We start from the raw sequence: 17,500 nt of genomic DNA, 5'->3' as shown, positions 1-17,500 counted from the left end.
TCTATGTTATATAATGTCATATCATCCAGTACAACACAAAACATTAGTGATTTCAGTGGAAACAGGAATGCTTTAGTGATCTTTAACCGTTGTGTAGTGGTTTTATTGACTAAACAAAACCAACTTAGTCAAGCATGGATGTTTAAAGCCTTATTTGTGTCATGCAATAGCTTTTGTCTCCAGCTTTGAAAGTTAATGACACCAGGATGTGATTGTGAAGATGATCCTCTTACTTTGACCTGCACAAAGACAGTGATTTGTACTTCATTATGTTGCCGTTTGCACTCACACCCAGGCTTTTCTGTGCATTCGTTTTCAGATCTTTGTTGACATATTTATGTCAGAGTTCCCGGCAGTAATACAGGTTTATCTCCGTCAAAACAGGCATATGCTGACAGACACTCGGTCTCGTCACAAAATACAGTAGAGTGAGGAAGACAGAAAGAAAGAGATAAATGTTTTAATTAGAAGGCAGGTGATGTTTGTCAGCGGGTGTGTGTGATGGACCGTGTGTTTATGTGCACTTTACATGCTTGTGCTGGGATTCCTGTCACTGCTCTCCATTTATGTCCACCATGACGAGACTTTTAATGACACACACAAACCCTCAAATGTGATTGCGGTGTGTGTTTAAAAGCTTGTTTTGACATACTTTTCTCTCTTTGCTCTAGACCTGCACTAAATAATCTCCTGCGCTTTTGTCAGCTGAATATTCTTGAAGAAAGTAATATCTGTAAAGATGCAACGACACGGAAGCAGAACAGAGTTCAGTGCAAGTCAAGCTTAAATGACATTATTTGTTGCATACGCTCATTGATGACACATTTATGATTTTTAATTCTTCGAAAAAATTGGCCCCCATTGTAAGGGCCCCACCATAACCTTTATTTTTTTTATTTATATATATATATTTTTTTAAGCAAATAAAGACAGGTAAATGTTGCATACATTTGTCCTCAGTTTTTTTAGCCCATTTTTCCAGTACACATATCTAAACATCTTTAACTCAAGATATACTCGAAATGAAAATGTAAAATTAAGTCTTGAAAAGTTTAACAAAATGAAGTGAGTTTCTGGAGTCAGAAAAAATCATCTTGTTTTCCATTTGAATTACATTGATTCCACTGACAGATATTTGTTCTTGTTTTAATCATTTTACTTATTTTTAAGATTTTTCGTGTAAAGACTTAATATCTTCAATCATGCCGTTTCTTCTCCAGTATATAAATGTATTTTGATTTTAGAACTTTTAGATATTTGTGCTGGAAAACAAGACAGAAACACAGAGGAAAATCATGATTTTTTGCAGTGTGTTCAGACAGTACAGTAAAATTATTTCCATATTCTAGAAGTGATTCAAGCTGCCCTTGTAAAATAAATGAAAAAGACATGGATCTCTGTCTGAAGTTGTATTTTAAAACTCAAGTGTTGCTAATCAACTCATCGAGTTTCTCTCTAGACATTTAGAGAACATTGACATATTGTGTTACATTTGATTAGCTTGGTCTTAAATGTGTCTTCATAAGGCCTGCAGAAACCCTGGGTTAACTGTCGTGACTTCTTAGTAACCTGTTGCCAAACAGTAAAACATCTGCTAAAGGCAAAGATTAAAACAAGCTGTAACTGATTTAGAGGCTGGAAATCAGATGGACGCTGAGGGTCACACACTAAAGAAAGAAATAAATGCTTCATTAACAAATAACTGTGATTCAGGGGAATCCCATGCCGTGAGACGGGAATGAGATCTGAAACACACGCATGTTTCATCAACATGTTCCTTTCCAAGCATCACTGGGTTGAGAGCAGTTTTGGAGAGTCCCGAACTGAGTAACGTATTCCGGATCAATGCTTCGCGTGTCAACCTGCGCTCACTTGTCTGGGACTCAAACTTTATTGCAGAAGATGCAAATAGTTCTCATACACAGACATGCTAGTAATATTCATCCTTGCGTAAGCGCTGACATATGTAGATGTTTATATACTGCTATTCTCAACTAGTTATGGGGAAAATTATGATGTTCTTCAACAAAAGAGCAGATTCCTGAATGTGTATTGCTCAGTATTGACAGGAATATTTAGCATGCGTTCCCTCGATTGTGTCGGTCTGGACCGTTTCCTATCAGCTGTTGTTTCTGAGAATCCCAGCGGTGGCCTTCAAACCTGGGAAATAAGTAATGTGCCACACAAACACTAGATACAAAGATAGATAGACAGACAGACAGACAGACAGACAGACAGACAGACAGACAGACAGATAGATAGATAGATAGATATATAGATAGATAGATAGATAGATAGATAGATAGATAGATAGATAGATAGATAGATAGATAGATTAGATAGATAGATAGATAGATAGATAGATAGATAGATAGATAGATAGATAGATAGGTAGGTAGGTAGGTGGGTGGGTGGATGGATGGATGGATGGGATTTGGGTGGGTAGGTAGGTAGGTAGATAGATAGATAGATAGATAGATAGATAGATAGATAGATAGATAGATAGATAGATAGATAGATAGATAGATAGATAGATAGATAGATAGATAGATAGATAGATAGATAGACAGACAGACAGACAGGCAGGCAGACAGACAGACAGATAGATAGATAGATAGATAGATAGATAGATAGATAGATAGATAGATAGATAGATAGGTAGGTAGGTAGGTAGGTAGGTAGGTGGGTGGGTGGATGGATGGATGGATGATGGATGGATGGGATTTGGGTGGGTAGGTAGGTAGGTAGATAGATAGATAGATAGATAGATAGATAGATAGAGAGATGATAGATAGATAGATAGATAGATAGATAGATGTAACCCTGGACTTAATTTTTTTAAATGGAGATTTATACATCATCTGAAAGCTGAATAAATAGGCTTTCCATTGATGTATGGTTTGTTTGTTTGGATATGACAATATTTGGATACCACTATTGAAAATCTGGATCTGAGGATGCAAAAAAATCCAAACATTGAGAAAATGGCCTTTAAAGTTGTGCATTCGTGATTGTGCAGCATCCACTAAAAATAAAAAATAAAAATGTTTTTATGTATTTACGGTGGGAAATTTACAAAATATCTTCATGGAACATGATCTTTACTTAATATCCTAATGATTTTTGGCATAAGAAAAAAATGGATAATTTTGACCCATAGAATGTATTGTTGGTTATTACCACAGATAAACCCGAGTGACTCGTGACTGGTTTTGTGATCAGGGTCACATATGATATATGATATACAATATATGCATGAACCAGCTGAAGAATTATTTCACCTTCGCTTGTAATTCCCGATCGTGTGGATTCCTGTTAAAAACTGATAAATTAGTGCCGTAACACAGCATTTGGAAATCTCTACAGTTCATTGTGACACAAAAATAGACTTTACTTTCAAATAGATTTTAGTTTTAAATAGACTTTGAGTTCAAATAGACTTCTCTAATAGTATCAGGGTTATTATAACAAATAACCCTAAAATAACAAATAACCAATAAAACGAATTCAAAATAATAATAAAAACTCAATCATATGATCAATGATAATTAGTATAGATAGATAAGTATAGATACTAAAATGTTTTACACTGAAACAATATATAAATATTAAAATATGAATCTGTAATTTATTAAAAACCTTTCTCGGATCTATTTTTGCTCACAATGCTTTTTAAGTTTTTTAAAAGTTTTTTCGCTGTTTTATATTTAAGACGCTACCGTTTTCGTCAGGAGTGTATCGAATATCTTCAAATCTGATAAAGATACGTCATACTTAATGTGTGATATAAAAACACACGTACTCAACAACAACACACCTGACCGTACCTCTTACCTGACAGGAAGTGATGTCATCATCATCAGTTTAAGTAACAGTGGAAAGCCCTCGTCATGCCGCCTGACACTGACTCACAAGTCACCTGTGCAATAATAGTTCATCACTCCCACACAATAATAATAAATCATACTGTCAGTCAATCCACTCAGCAGTTTCAGATGTTTATCAAGCTATTAGTTAGGAGAGTTATCGTGACAGATTAGAAGAATACTCTCTCTCTCTCTCTCTCTGAGAATAAAGGAGTGGGTGAATCAGTGTGTTTGTGAAATCTCTAAACCACCAAAACATGCAGACTAAACCCACACACTCCTGCAGATCGCAAGCGTTTGCCCTGCTGATTCACTGAGTCAGAGAAAAGAACAACAATAGAGTTTGAGTTCCAGACATTTAATCCGGCTAATCTACGAGACTCAAGAAGAGCGTCTCGATTCAGACAGTTTCTGCTCATGTGAGCGATCAGCGCTGAGCACATTATTACCCATCACAGCCTGAAGATATTACATCCGATTTCACAAACACAACCAACTTTAATTTCTAAAAACAAAAAGGGTTTGTCGATCTCATTCATGAAGTTCAGTATGACAGCTTGCAAAGTTGGTGAATTTATCTTAAAACTCAGCAGTAGTAAGAGGAAAACAACACGTCCTCACGGAAAAAAAAGATTGTTATTTTTTAATTGATCGAAATATATTTATTTAAATATTTGGAATTGATTTTGTTGTTTATTTCAACACTAATTCTATACATAGTATAAATAGACATATTTATATATATTTTAATTATTTATTTATCTAAATATATTTATTATTCAAATATGTGTATTATTTAAATACACAATTTGTCCATTTTATTTAGCATTTTTATAAATAAAATTAACATAATTATTTATATATATATATATAGTTATAAATTATATATACATTTTTATGAGTATTATTTTTAATTACATGTGCATTTACTTATTTAAATATTTATAAATATTAATCTACATATTACTATATATATATATATATATATATATATATCTTATTTAAAGACTTATTTAACAATTGGCCATTTATCTGATTTATTTTGTCCTTTATTGTACAACAGATAGTTCTCCTGTGTATTGGACAGGTGAGATGAGCACTAGAAAGTGGCCTGGAGTAACAGATGGAGAGTCAGACACACACTTCTCCCATAATGCCCTGCTCACACACTAATGAGCTGAAGAGCCTGGTAAGCCAATCAGATCAGAGTCACACTGAGCCGAGCCAATGAACACATCAACACGTTTAAGGGTCCCAACATGTAGAAAACTGATGATCGTTTAAAGACATGATTCTCTTTTCAAATCAAAGTTTGACTCTGTTGAGTATTTCTGTTTTATTTACACACTCGTTCGATTACGCAGATGATCACACAAGCAGATGGCATGCAATAATGCCGCTCTATAATCCTTAAAACTTGACGATCAGTGTAGTTATTACCACTTAATCATCTTACATTCATCCTCACATCTTTCTTCCAGGGCTTGAAAGCATTGCAGGCCTTAAACTGCTGATCTTGACAAACAAACTCTGTTGTTGTTTGCAGAAGTTGGAAACGGCAGATGAAATTAGATTAAAAGGCGAGATAAAAACAGAAAAATCGGGGAAGTATTTCTGTGGTAGAGCTTTCTATTAGCCTTGAGAACGGGAACTTTAAACGGGTTGCAGGTTTTACTGCATGTCATTGTTGTGAAACGCTTTCGTCCTCTTCCTTGAGTCAATGTTTGCCTATAGGTTTGTTTTTGATAATCCAGATGATGAGGATGAATATGCTGTAAGAACGATGACAGGATTGATTGCATCAGGCTGGGTTTGTTTTCTGCTCGAGACAGAAAGACTTAAAGACTGCAGGATTGAGGCAATTAGTGGTTGATTATTGTCCGAACGGGAGGGAGAGAAGATTAAATAAAGAGAATTAGGTCAAAGTAATGAAGGAGAGAAACGGGAGGGAGGGATGGAGGGATGGGGAATCGGGAAGAAAGAGAGAGTATGAAGATGGAGGGAATCCTGCTTCTGTTGGGAGTTTTGTTCCGGTTTCCCAGTTATTTACATTCAAAGCGGCGAATCAGCTTCCCATATTTTTGTAAATATGCTGTATACATACACGGTTATTCACTTGTTTCATTTATGTATTTACTTTCTTAAATAAATTAAAATATTTATCTATTTATAATATTTAATGATATTAAATGAATAATACATGTTTTAATTATTTTATAAATATTAATAAATATGCATTATAAGTACCAGTGTTATTTTACTATCACATATTCTAGTTTTTATTAATATTTTTTTTTACATTTATATTTTCCTTGTTTATTAAAATTTTAGTTTGTTTTATTAATTTAGTTGTGTTTGTTATATATATACACACACACACATATATATATATATATATATATATATATATATGCTATTTTATATTATACATTATATTTTATATAATACATATTTGAATGTCTACAGTTTTCATTAATACTTTGAATTAGTTTTTATTTTTATATTTTTCATTTTTAGTTTAGTTTTGATCATTTTTGTGTGTTTTTTTCTTTTTTAAATATGTCTAAGGCCTTTATTTAAAAAAAAAAAAATTTTATTGTTAGGATTTTTTTATAGATTTTATTTTATTTCAGTCAACATTTATTGTATTTCAAGTACCAAATTTTATTTTTCTTCTTCATGGTTTTAGTTTTAGTAACGATAATAACCCTGATAAATATGTGTTTTTCATCATCAGCCATAATATTAATTTAGTGCAATAAATTGAATATATATACATATATATATATATATATATATATATATATATATATATATATATACATATATATCCATATATATATACATATAGTATGCAGTACAAGTAAATAGTTTTATATTATTATAATAATTAATTATTTTCATACATGATCAAACACATATGTATTTAAATAAAGTGTGAGGATTTCTGAAGGATCTGTTGCATGTTAATAACTGGTAGAACGGAAGTGAATGAGTCCTGAAAGTGAGAAATGAAGGTCACGAGTGCTATATTTACCCTGATGCACAGAAACGGTGTGTTGTTCCAGGTAAATTCCCTGATCCGGTGTCAGGTGTGGTACTTCAGGCTTTATTTGGTCTAGACGTCTGTGAATCAGCACCTCATAGAGTGTGTGTGTGTGTGTGTTTGTGTGTGTGTGTCACTCCCTCTACCCGCTTTATCTTAATTAGCAGACGTGTTTATTGATTCAGGATTTGAGGAAAATCCCTGCTGTCTGTCAGACGGATCTGTGTCCTGAGCTTTCGGGACGAGTCTGAGGTCTTTGTCCCACCAGCATCGAGGCTTTGCCCCTCACAATATGTCACACAATTAGTCATTATGCGCTTTCCTCTCGTCCTGCTGTCTAACGGCTCCTGAAACAAGCTGTAAAACCTGATAAAGCCTGTAGAGTTCAAGAGTCTGCGGCAGGAACAAAACAATCATACAAACTACAATCACATGTGTTTTGCATGAAGCATTATTCATATATGTAATTTCAATAGAGCTTCAGATTCTTCTTCATAAATATGCTTGCATTGACCTGAATCTGCATGTTTTTAATGTGCTTTACACAAAATATAGACCATATCGGCACATGCACCAAAAAGAAATAATGCTGTATAATCATAATTTTTTTCCAATAATGTACAGAAGTTTAATTGAACTTTCAATTTCACATGCAAAATTTGTTAAAATTGAAATACAGTGTATATGTGATACATTTAAACAATTAATCAGTATATCATGTAAATAATTGTTTTATTTATTTATTTTTATGTGAATTAGCAACCCTACTTTAAGCATAAAACACTTTAAAATTTAGGAATATTGATATTTTATGATTTTCATTGCAAGTGTAAGAAGGTTGTATTGCTGAGCTATTTGTATCAAAGAATAAGCATATAAGGACACTAATATTCTGATTCATTTCAAACTATAAACCATAACAGTGGGTGAAGGTTCAAGATCATATGCTTTTGTTCAAGTTTTTATTTCTATAGCGCTTCTATAACTGTTTGAAAGCAGCTACACAGTAATGAACGTCTCGGTTACGTATGTAACCCTCGTTCCCTGAAGGAGGGAACAGAGACGTAGTTGACGTGTCGACTGATTGGGATCACGCTTAGGGAGCCTGTTATCTCCGAGTATTGTTAAAACGAGCCAATCCACATTGACGTGTGAAAATTGAATAACACACTCCGCTCCTGCAGCGCGGGAATAAATACGGAAGTGGATGCACGCACCAGTTGTTTTTCGCTGAGGAGCCGAGGGGGGCCCGGAGTCAGCAGTGGTCCAGCAATGATGGCGCTGGGACTACGTCTCTGTTTCCTCCTTCAAGGAACGAGGGTTACATACGTAACCGAGACGTTCCCTTTCAGTTGCCCACGTTCAACGTAGTTGACGTGTCGACTGATTGGGATCCCAATTAAAATGCCACAAGTGCTGCCACCTTCCAGTGCCTAGACAAAAGCCTTCTGATGGCAGTACAACATATAGAATGTCACTAAGGTGGCTCCAGCCTATAACCGGGGGGGGGACTCAACGGTCAGTGACGGCAGAGCGGGCTCTGCCAAGGGAAGACACGGGTTCACCGCAGGGAGCCGTACCGTGGAAGAATACACATATGGGACCACAACATATGGGACCCAGCCTAACACAGGTTCCACCAGTGCATACAGGTGTTAGGCCAGGCATCGGACGCTCTGTCACATCCGTTGCCCTAGGGTTTGGAGGAACAGTAAAACTGGCTTCATGTGAAGGGAGCCCACGGGAAGCAACCGGCTCGACGCATAGGCTATTTTTCTAGCGAATGTGTTTGGTGTCACCTGGCCTGCAGCTCTAAAATCATCTGTCAGTGAGGCATCCTGTGTCAACGCCCAGGAAAGATCTACACTCTCTCTTTGGAGAGGCTCACTAGCCAGTTGGGCATGGTGCACTTTGGGTAAACACACCAAGATGGTGGCAACTACTATCCATTGGGGCAACCTCTGCTTAGAAACCGCCTTCCCTTCTGCTGGTCTCCTTAACAGACAAGAGCTGGTCTGAGGTCCTGGGGCTTTGCATTCTGTCCAGATATAACCACAAGGAGCGGAAGGGACAGAGAAAAGCCAGGGCTGGGTCTGCCTCCTCCGGGACAGTGCTTGCAGGCTCACCACTTGGTCCCGTTTAAGGAAAAGGTAGGAACTTAGGGCACATATCCAGGCCAGGGTTTCAGGATACTGTGTTGGCCAGCGTGAATTCCAGGCACGATTTGTCGACCGAAAATGTGTGCAGGTACCCAACTCTCTTGATAGAGGCCAAGCAAGCAGGAAAACTGTTCTTTTAAAAACAGGATTTTTAACTCAGCTGCCTGCCATGGCTCAAAGGGATATCTCTGCAGAGCGGTAGCACGAGAAATAAGTGCCAAGAGGGGGCGCGAGGCGGATTCAGTCTCCTCGCTCTCCTCAGGAACCTGACGATCAAGGCGTGCTTCCCCATGGATTTGCACCCACTGCATCGTGATGTGCGGTAATAAGGCCATACACACTTAGAGGGTGGAAGGAGACAGCCCTCACTCCAACCCATCTTGCAGGAAAGAAGCACGGAGTGACCGAACACCTTCGGGGGTCCTCTCGGAGAGAAGAACACCATTCAACAAATAGATTCCACTTCAGGGCGTAAGCATGCCTCATAGAGGGTGCTCGCGCAGAAGTGATGGTATCTACGACATGTTTATGGTAATACTCCACGTCCCTTCTTTTCGGGAACAGACATGGAGTTTTATAGATTATAGATTCGGTACTCAATCCATCTGTATCGATTTTTAACAATGCGACCAATGCTTAATGCGAAGATTTTTTAAATTATTTTGGAACAAAAATTACCAATCTTAGAACTCAAATACATGTGACCAAGGGTGAAATGACATTGCTAAAGATTCCTTCGGTCTCTTGGACTACTTTTAATTCCATCTCCCTGCAATCTCTTAAAGAAGTAATTACAAAGTCAAAAAGCTCCCCGAGTCCCCATGACATTATACACCCCCGCTACCTTAAGCAAGTAATTGATACTGTAGGTCCAGGGCTTGTGTCTCTACTTAATAACTGTCTGAAAACAGGGGTTATCCCTGAGAGCTTAATAATGGCCACTGTCACCCCTGTATTAAAGAAACCTACACTGGATCCTACCATTTTAGCAAATTTTCGGCCTGTTTCTGTTCTACCTTTAATCTCTAAGGTGATGGAAAAAAATCGTCTTTCTGCAACTTCAATCATTTTTAACTAATAATAACATCTATGAGACCTTCCAATCAGGTTTCAAAACATTCCATAGTACGGAAACGGACCTTATTAAAGTCCTGAATGACATTTTAATGGCTACTGACTCGGGAGATTCTGTTATGTTAGTTATGCTAGACCTGTCCTCAGCCTTCGACACCGTCGATTATGAAATTCTCATATCTCGGTTGGAATCCTATGTGGGACTTGGAGGAACGGTCTTAAAGTGGTTCAAATCTTTTTTAACAAATATCACTTTTTTAGTTAAAATAGGAAATTTAAATTCTTCATCGCGCAAGCTAACCTGTGGTGTACCACAGGGGTCTGTTCTTGCACCTACTCTTTTCTCTCTCTATCTGCTTCCCTTGGGATCTATCTTTAGGAAACATAATATTTATTTTCATTGCTACGCTGATGATATGCAAATCTATCTGCCTATGACCTCTGATAATGAGCATGCTCTTAGTTGCTTATCCGCGTGTCTGGACGAATTAAAATCATGGCTCTCAAATAACTTCCTGTTTTTAAATTCAGATAAAACGGAAGCCATTGTTTTTAGCCCCTCCAAAACTAGTAGACAAAACTCACAAAATTTGGAATTCTTAAATTTGAGTACCTCATCCCAAGTGCGTAATTTAGGTGTGATGATCGACAATTAAAATTAGATAGGCAAATTGCCTCTGTAGTGGGCTCTAGCTTCTTCTACTTACGCTCTCTTTCTAAAATTAAATCTTTTCTCTCTAACGCCTCATTAGAGGTTGCTGTCCATGCCTTTATAACAACGAGGCTGGACTACTGCAACTCTCTATATTATGGTGTGGCTAAGACTCAAATTTCACGCCTTCAAGTCGTTCAAAACACAGCAGCGATATTCCTGAAGGGACTTAAAAAGTTTGATCATGTTACACCCCTTTTGAGATCCCTACATTGGTTACCGGTTCAGTATAGAATTGAATACAAAATTCTATTGCTGGTCTACAAATCACTAAATAATCTTGCACCATTATACCTGTCGGACCTACTTCACTTATATACCCCTAAGCGAGGGCTTAGATCGGTAAACAAATTCCTCCTTCAGATTCCCAGAACCCGATTGAAAAACAGGGGAAATAGAGCGTTTGAAGTAGCGGCCCCCACATTATGGAACAAACTCACAATCCAAATTAAAGTGGCCTCCTCCTTATCTGAGTTTAAATCTGCTCTGAAAACGCATCTGTTTGACTCAGCTTTTAATATGTAATTGGATTTTGTACTCACTGATCCTAAGTGATCACTGTTTTATTGTGTATTTTATTGTAATTTTTGTACAGCACTTTGGTCGGTTCCCAGCCGGTAGTAAATGTGCTCTATAAATAAACAAACTTGAACTTGAGTTTTCAGAGTTCTGGACGCGGGTGCCAATGGTGCCCCATACCTGAGAATTTCTCAGAAGAATGGGTCAGGAAGGGCTGTCAAGAGGAGCATAAGTTCAGGGAACTAGTTCCGGTTGGGCCAATAAGAAGCAACTAGCAAGACCGGCTGCTTCTCCTCCCTGACTTAGGACAAGGGTGTGCAAGAAGGCTCACTGGGGAAACTCATCTCTGCGGATGCCCCAGGGATAGCTGTGTGCTAGTCTCTCCATGCTGAGGGTTCCCTGCTCGGCCAGGTAGTAAAACAACTGGCAATGGGACGGGTCCAGAGAGACAAACAGATGTAACTCTGCGGCCCCGAAGTGGTCCCTGAACAGCTGGACCGCTTGGGGAAGGAGTCTCCACTTCTCCCTGGGCCTCAGGCTGTCGTGCAGCCTAGTTGCCAGTACGATTGCGCATGCCGGAAAATTAAGTGTAATGAAGCGACCTCAGAAGCTTCTGACTCCAAGAAGGAGGTGGCGGGCGTGTTGTGACATGCGAGGGAAGCGTAGCTCAACGGTCACAGTGTTTGTACAAACCAGTACAAGCTTGCTGAGGAACGGTGTCTCAAAGCAAGGTGTACTGGCAGCAACTCGAGGCAGTTGATGACAATGCAGTCGGAGGCCCGCCCAGACCCCCGTTACTGCATGCATGTTGTACGTGGCCCCTCGTGTTTGGCGGGCACTTGTTCTAGGGGCGGTTGGCCCGGAGAAACAAAGGTCTAATCACGGGCTGAGGCCAGGTGATTGTCACACGGAGCGTGCCGCTCTGCTGCGGCCACCTCGGGACTCGGCCATGAAGCCAGTGCTGAAGCAGTCTTCATATGGAGGAAGCCGGGCTATTGCGGCTGCGTCTGCCATATGCCCCAGAAGCCTCTGAAAAGTTTCAGTAGGACCCTTTCTCACTTCTGTATAGCACCGACCAGACACGTTCCTACTGAGACACATGTCGGACCGAGTCCATCTCCATACAGGAAAAAGAGATCCTCAGCCTGTAGGCGAGTTTACTCTTTTCCCAGTTTACCTGAAGACCCAACCGGCTGTGGAGCACTCGAAGAGTAGGACTTTGTACTGACTTCGAACCCTCGAACACAAACAACACAGGTATGGCCTGAGAAGCGGAAGGATAGAGACCTGAAGTACACGTCCTACAGGTCAAACACTGCAGACCAATCTTGGGGACGGAGCATTCAAAAGTGCGTCTCTGCGTTAGCAACTTGAATGGAAGCTTAAAAAAGGGCCAGATTTAAGACTCACAGGTTCAAGATTGGCTGTAACACACCCCCTCTCTTGGGTACAATGAAGTACGGGCTAGAGAAGCCAGTCTTCATATCGGTTGGAGGGACCGGCTCAATCGCATCCTTGGCCAGTAGGTGTGCGATGTCCGCGGGCCTGCCAGGGGCACGTTCGCTCAATACCGAAGTGAAGCGAATAGCGGCGGACGCCGGCCGAACTGAATCATAAGCCGAGTCTGCTGGTACGGAGGAGACAGCAGGACCGGTTGGGAGCATTTTAAGCATCTACGAACCGGGCCAGGGGGACATGGGGCACCACAGACGTTCCCGGGGTGGGTCAGCGAGGGAGAGGACAGGGACACGGCTCGGAAGGCCCGAAGGCAGCCCGAAGCGGGGTCTGCGTGTGTGGTTCAACACTTACCTGTCTCCACGTGATGGCAGGGGGTGCGTGAGAAGGAGTGACCAAGTCCTCGAATGCACCCAAGTGCCGGCTGGCGATAGAAGAGGGGGATGAGGGCTGAAAGGCTTTACAGGATGGCACACCACCAGTCTGGCCCTCTTGGGACCCAGGAACAGAGGAATGCTCCTTTTTTTGCCAATGTGGGTACTGCTGGCTCTGTTTTTTTGGGAGCCAGCGGTGTAACAGACACACACAAAAACAAAAGAACTCCACCCGTCCCTCCTCCGGGGGGAGAGAGTAGATAGTGACCATCTACAAGAGCTCCTACCTCCATCCCTAAGAGGTCCGCTCAGGAATCCCCCTTCCACGAGGTAGCGGTCACCGGACACAGTTGCATTGCGACAGTTTGCTCCACTAGAGGGATAGCCTCATAACCCTTCGCGGCTCCCCCGTCAAGGGTAGTGAAGGGGGAGGAGCTACTTAGGCGGTTTCTGGCAGAGAAAGGTCCCGTCCATGCCCTCGTAAGCTCCTCATGCACTTCAGGGAAAAATTGTACTGGGGCAGCGGGCTGAGAACCAGACCGTCCCGCCCCGAGAAACCAATCATCCAACAGAGACGGTTCGGAATACGGTGGAGAGTTCCACTCGAGGCTGACCGCCTCGGCGGCCCTTTTCAGCATTGCTTCCATCTCTGGATCTGGCTCGGGCGACGCTACTCTCCCAGAGGGGATCTCCACCGGCTGCCGTGCGAAAGAGGAGTGAGGGATCCACGGGGCCCACTCAGATCACCCAACCCACACGGCACTTTAGCCTTCTTCTGGGAAGTTGGCCCAGAAGAAACACTAGAGCGGGGCATAGTAGTAGGGACTCCACCTTCGCGAACGAAGGCGACTCTCGATCTCAACACCAAGATGGTCATATTCCTGCAGTGCTGGTGTGTGCATCCACTTATATATTTATACCCGCGCTGCAGGGCAGAGCGTGGATGCAATTCTCGCACTCCAATGTGCATTGGCTCATTTTAACAATACTCGAAGATGACAGGCTCTCTGAGCGTGATCCCAATCAGTCGACAGAACGCCTACGTTGAACGTGAGCGACTGAAAGAGAACAGGAAAGTAAAAGAATTACTGATGCAAACTTCATCAAATATGAGGCAGGTTAAAATTCTGCTGTAAAGCAGCTCTGCAAACTCAATAGAGTGTTGATTCAGTTCAGTGTTGATTCAGTTCAGTGTTGATTCAGTTCAGTGTTGATTCAGTTCAGTGTTGATTCAGTTCAGTGTTTATTCAGTTCTGTGTTGATTCATTATGAAACTCAATTCAGCTGTAATATGTTCAAAGACAATACTCACTTTGAGTCCAGGTTAATTCGGTTCAGTTCAGTAGCAGTGTTGCAAACTTTATCGGTTTTGAAATAATTGGATTCAGCTACAAAGCTGGAGAGAATACAGTCATAATTCAGTTTAATTCAGCTCAAGTTTAGTTCTCTGTGGAGACAGAAAGGAGACTGCAAATGTGAGATTGATGTACAGAAAAGTGTCCAGATATAAAGCAGTGAAAGCGAAAAGACTGAAGTCTCGGTCCAGCACTCAGGGTGTGTGTGTGTGTTTGTGTGTTTGTGTGTTTGTGTGTTTGTGTGTGTGTGTGTGTGTGTGTGTGTGTGTGTGTGTGTGTCTGTGTGTGTGTGTGTGTGTGTGTGTGTGTGTGTGTGTGTGTGTGTGTGTGTGTGTGTGTGTGTGTGTGTGTGTGTGTGTGTGTGTGTGTGTGCGCGCACGAGCGAGCGACTGCAAATGATTGAGATAAGATCTTATGAACACACTTCCTCTTCTCGTCTTCAGATGGAGGTGTGAGTTCTGCAGCTGATTGGTTCAGGTCTATTGCTCTTTTATAGGCGTTTGTGTGTCTTAAAGTGTGAAGTTTAATCTGACATATAGTTCATGAAGTCCTTCGACATGAATTTCAGTGACCTCAACTTACAAACACATTCTGATGCCCTGCACTAAAACTAATATACAGTAGTCAACATTTGAAGTGGATCAAAACCTAAAGTTATATATGAATCCAAAAGTGATACATGAATTTTGAACAATACCCGTTCTTGTCTTAGGACAACTTTGATGAACTTTTTTGATCCACTTCAAATGTTGACTACTGTAAATTTACTGTACATAAATGAGAGGATTTAATTTCAGAAATGTGACTGTTGTTCTTAAAGTCACCATGAAATCAAAACAGACAATTCTTGTTTTTGTATGGAATATTGCAGTAATGATCCGGTAACACTTTACAATAAGGTTTGTTATTTAACATTAGTTAACTACCTTAGTTAACATTAACCTAGAATTAACAATATTCTACAGTATTTATTAATCTTAGTTAATATGATTTTCAACAATTACTAATAAATTATTTAAATCAAAGTTTGTATTTGTTAACATTAGTTAATACACTGTGAACTAACATGAACAAGCAATGAACCACTGTATTTTTATTAATTAACATTAACAAAGATTAATAAATACAATGTATTGCTCATTGTTAGATCATGTTAGTTAATACGTTAACTAAATAACCTTTTGGTAAAGTGTTACCGATTATTCTAAATGATTTATAGGTGCACATCATTATTGTTTTAATAATCTTGAATGAGAATAACTTCCCCTCATCTGTTCTCTTCTCTGATGACGAGGGCGGGGCAACCTGTCACTCACAGGAGATCAGCCAATAGCAAACCACAACCATCCAATCAATTCCCCACAGACACAATCAAGCCCCGCCCACATATGTTCTTGTTCCTGAAGCGTTTCACTCAGATATACGACACAATAGAGGAAGAAAAGACGAGTGTAACTTCCCTCTCATGCCGACTATAAGCTGCATGTTTGTGATTTGAAAGCCTCGGTCTCGGCATCTGCTGTTTAATCCACTTTGAGGAACGAGGTGTTGTGTGTTCTTCTGTTTTTCCTCTTCTCTCCAGATGTTTCCTTCACTTTACGTCACTATATTCTCCTCCTTTCAGAAAAGCCTTCCCTTCCCGGCACCGGCCAATCAGATCGAGCCAATCGGGTCTCAGAGACTGTAGAAAAGCAAATTAGAACAAAGACAGAGGAAGAGATCAGGAAGAGGAAAACCAGCATGATGCCAATCATCAACAGATGGAGGTTTTGGCTGGAAACACGGATCAGTGTTTGTTTGCCAGTCCTTGAGAAAACACTTCTGATTTACAAACGCTGAGACACATTCTGCTCAGATGAGGAAAAGATTAAAGAGTTGAGAATCATTTCTGTGACATATTAATATCATGTCGCACTAAACCTGTGAGATGTTTTGAAGAACTGTGGACTTTCAAAAAGTCTTCCACTGAAGAAGGAAGTCATACACGTTTTCACTGCACAAACATCACGTTCTTCCTCAGTGTTTCTGTCTCGTTGTTCACCACAAATATCTAAACAATCTTAAATCAAGATACATTTACTGGAGAAGCAACATGAATGAAGAGTTTGTGCTTAAAACAAGAACAAATATCTGTCAGAGGAGTCAGAAAAATAATCTAGTTTTCCCTTTGAATGAAGATTATTTTTCTGACTCCACTGGCAGATATTTGTTCTTGTTTTAAGCACAAACTCACTTCCTTTTCATGAATATATCAGAAAGATGACTTCACATCCTGTCATTTTGCTTCTCACGTAAATGTTTACGTATTTAAGACCTTAAGACTTTAGATATTGGTAACACTTTACAATAAGGTTCATTAGTAAACATTAGTTAACTACCTTATAATATAAACTAAGAATGAACAATATTCACTAGCATTTATTAATCTTAGTTAATATTACTTTCAACTTTTACTAATACATTATTAAAATCAAAGGTTGTATTTTTTATCATTAGTTAATGCACTGTGAACTAACATGAACAAACAATGAACCACTGTATTTTTATTAACTTACATTAACAAAGATTAATAAATACTGCAACAAATGTATTGCTCATTGTTAGGTCATGTTAGTTAATACATTAACTAATGAACCTTAGATACAATATTAGATATTTGTATTTGAAAAACAAAACGACATCAGAATTTCCTGCATAGTTTGCACTGTCTGAACTGAAATCTGAACTGGAAAGCCAAACAGCAAGTGTTGATTTCATTGCTTTGGTTCAGAAGAGATAAAGCCTATAGTGCATGACTCTCCTTTCATTCACATGGAAGAGGAAGTGATTGTTTTTGTCTAGAATTATAATAATCATATGCAAGGGTTAAAGGATCCTCATGACAGCATGAATTGATCCCACAATGCACCGCAACACATGATGAGCCGTCAGTTCAGCATG

The 17,500-nt window shown here is 39.6% G+C and overlaps 1 long non-coding RNA gene across 1 annotated transcript in view; it reads left to right on the top strand.

The window, feature by feature from the left end:
• The first annotated feature begins 4,953 nt into the window (after positions 1-4,953).
• The window catches only part of LOC143740572 (uncharacterized), an 18,037-nt gene continuing 5,490 nt past the window's right edge, over positions 4,954-17,500 (top strand). The window contains exon 1 of the long non-coding RNA XR_013204836.1: positions 4,954-5,055. This is a non-coding gene — a long non-coding RNA (uncharacterized LOC143740572). The remainder of the gene's footprint in view (positions 5,056-17,500) is intronic.

Source organism: Siphateles boraxobius, unplaced genomic scaffold (assembly GCF_051911475.1).
Source record: "Siphateles boraxobius isolate OS27281-9 unplaced genomic scaffold, OSU_SipBor_1 173, whole genome shotgun sequence".
NCBI classification, from domain to species: domain Eukaryota; kingdom Metazoa; phylum Chordata; class Actinopteri; order Cypriniformes; family Leuciscidae; genus Siphateles; species Siphateles boraxobius.
The sequence above is the reverse complement of the archived record's forward strand: the minus strand, read 5'-3'. Positions and strand labels throughout refer to the sequence as shown.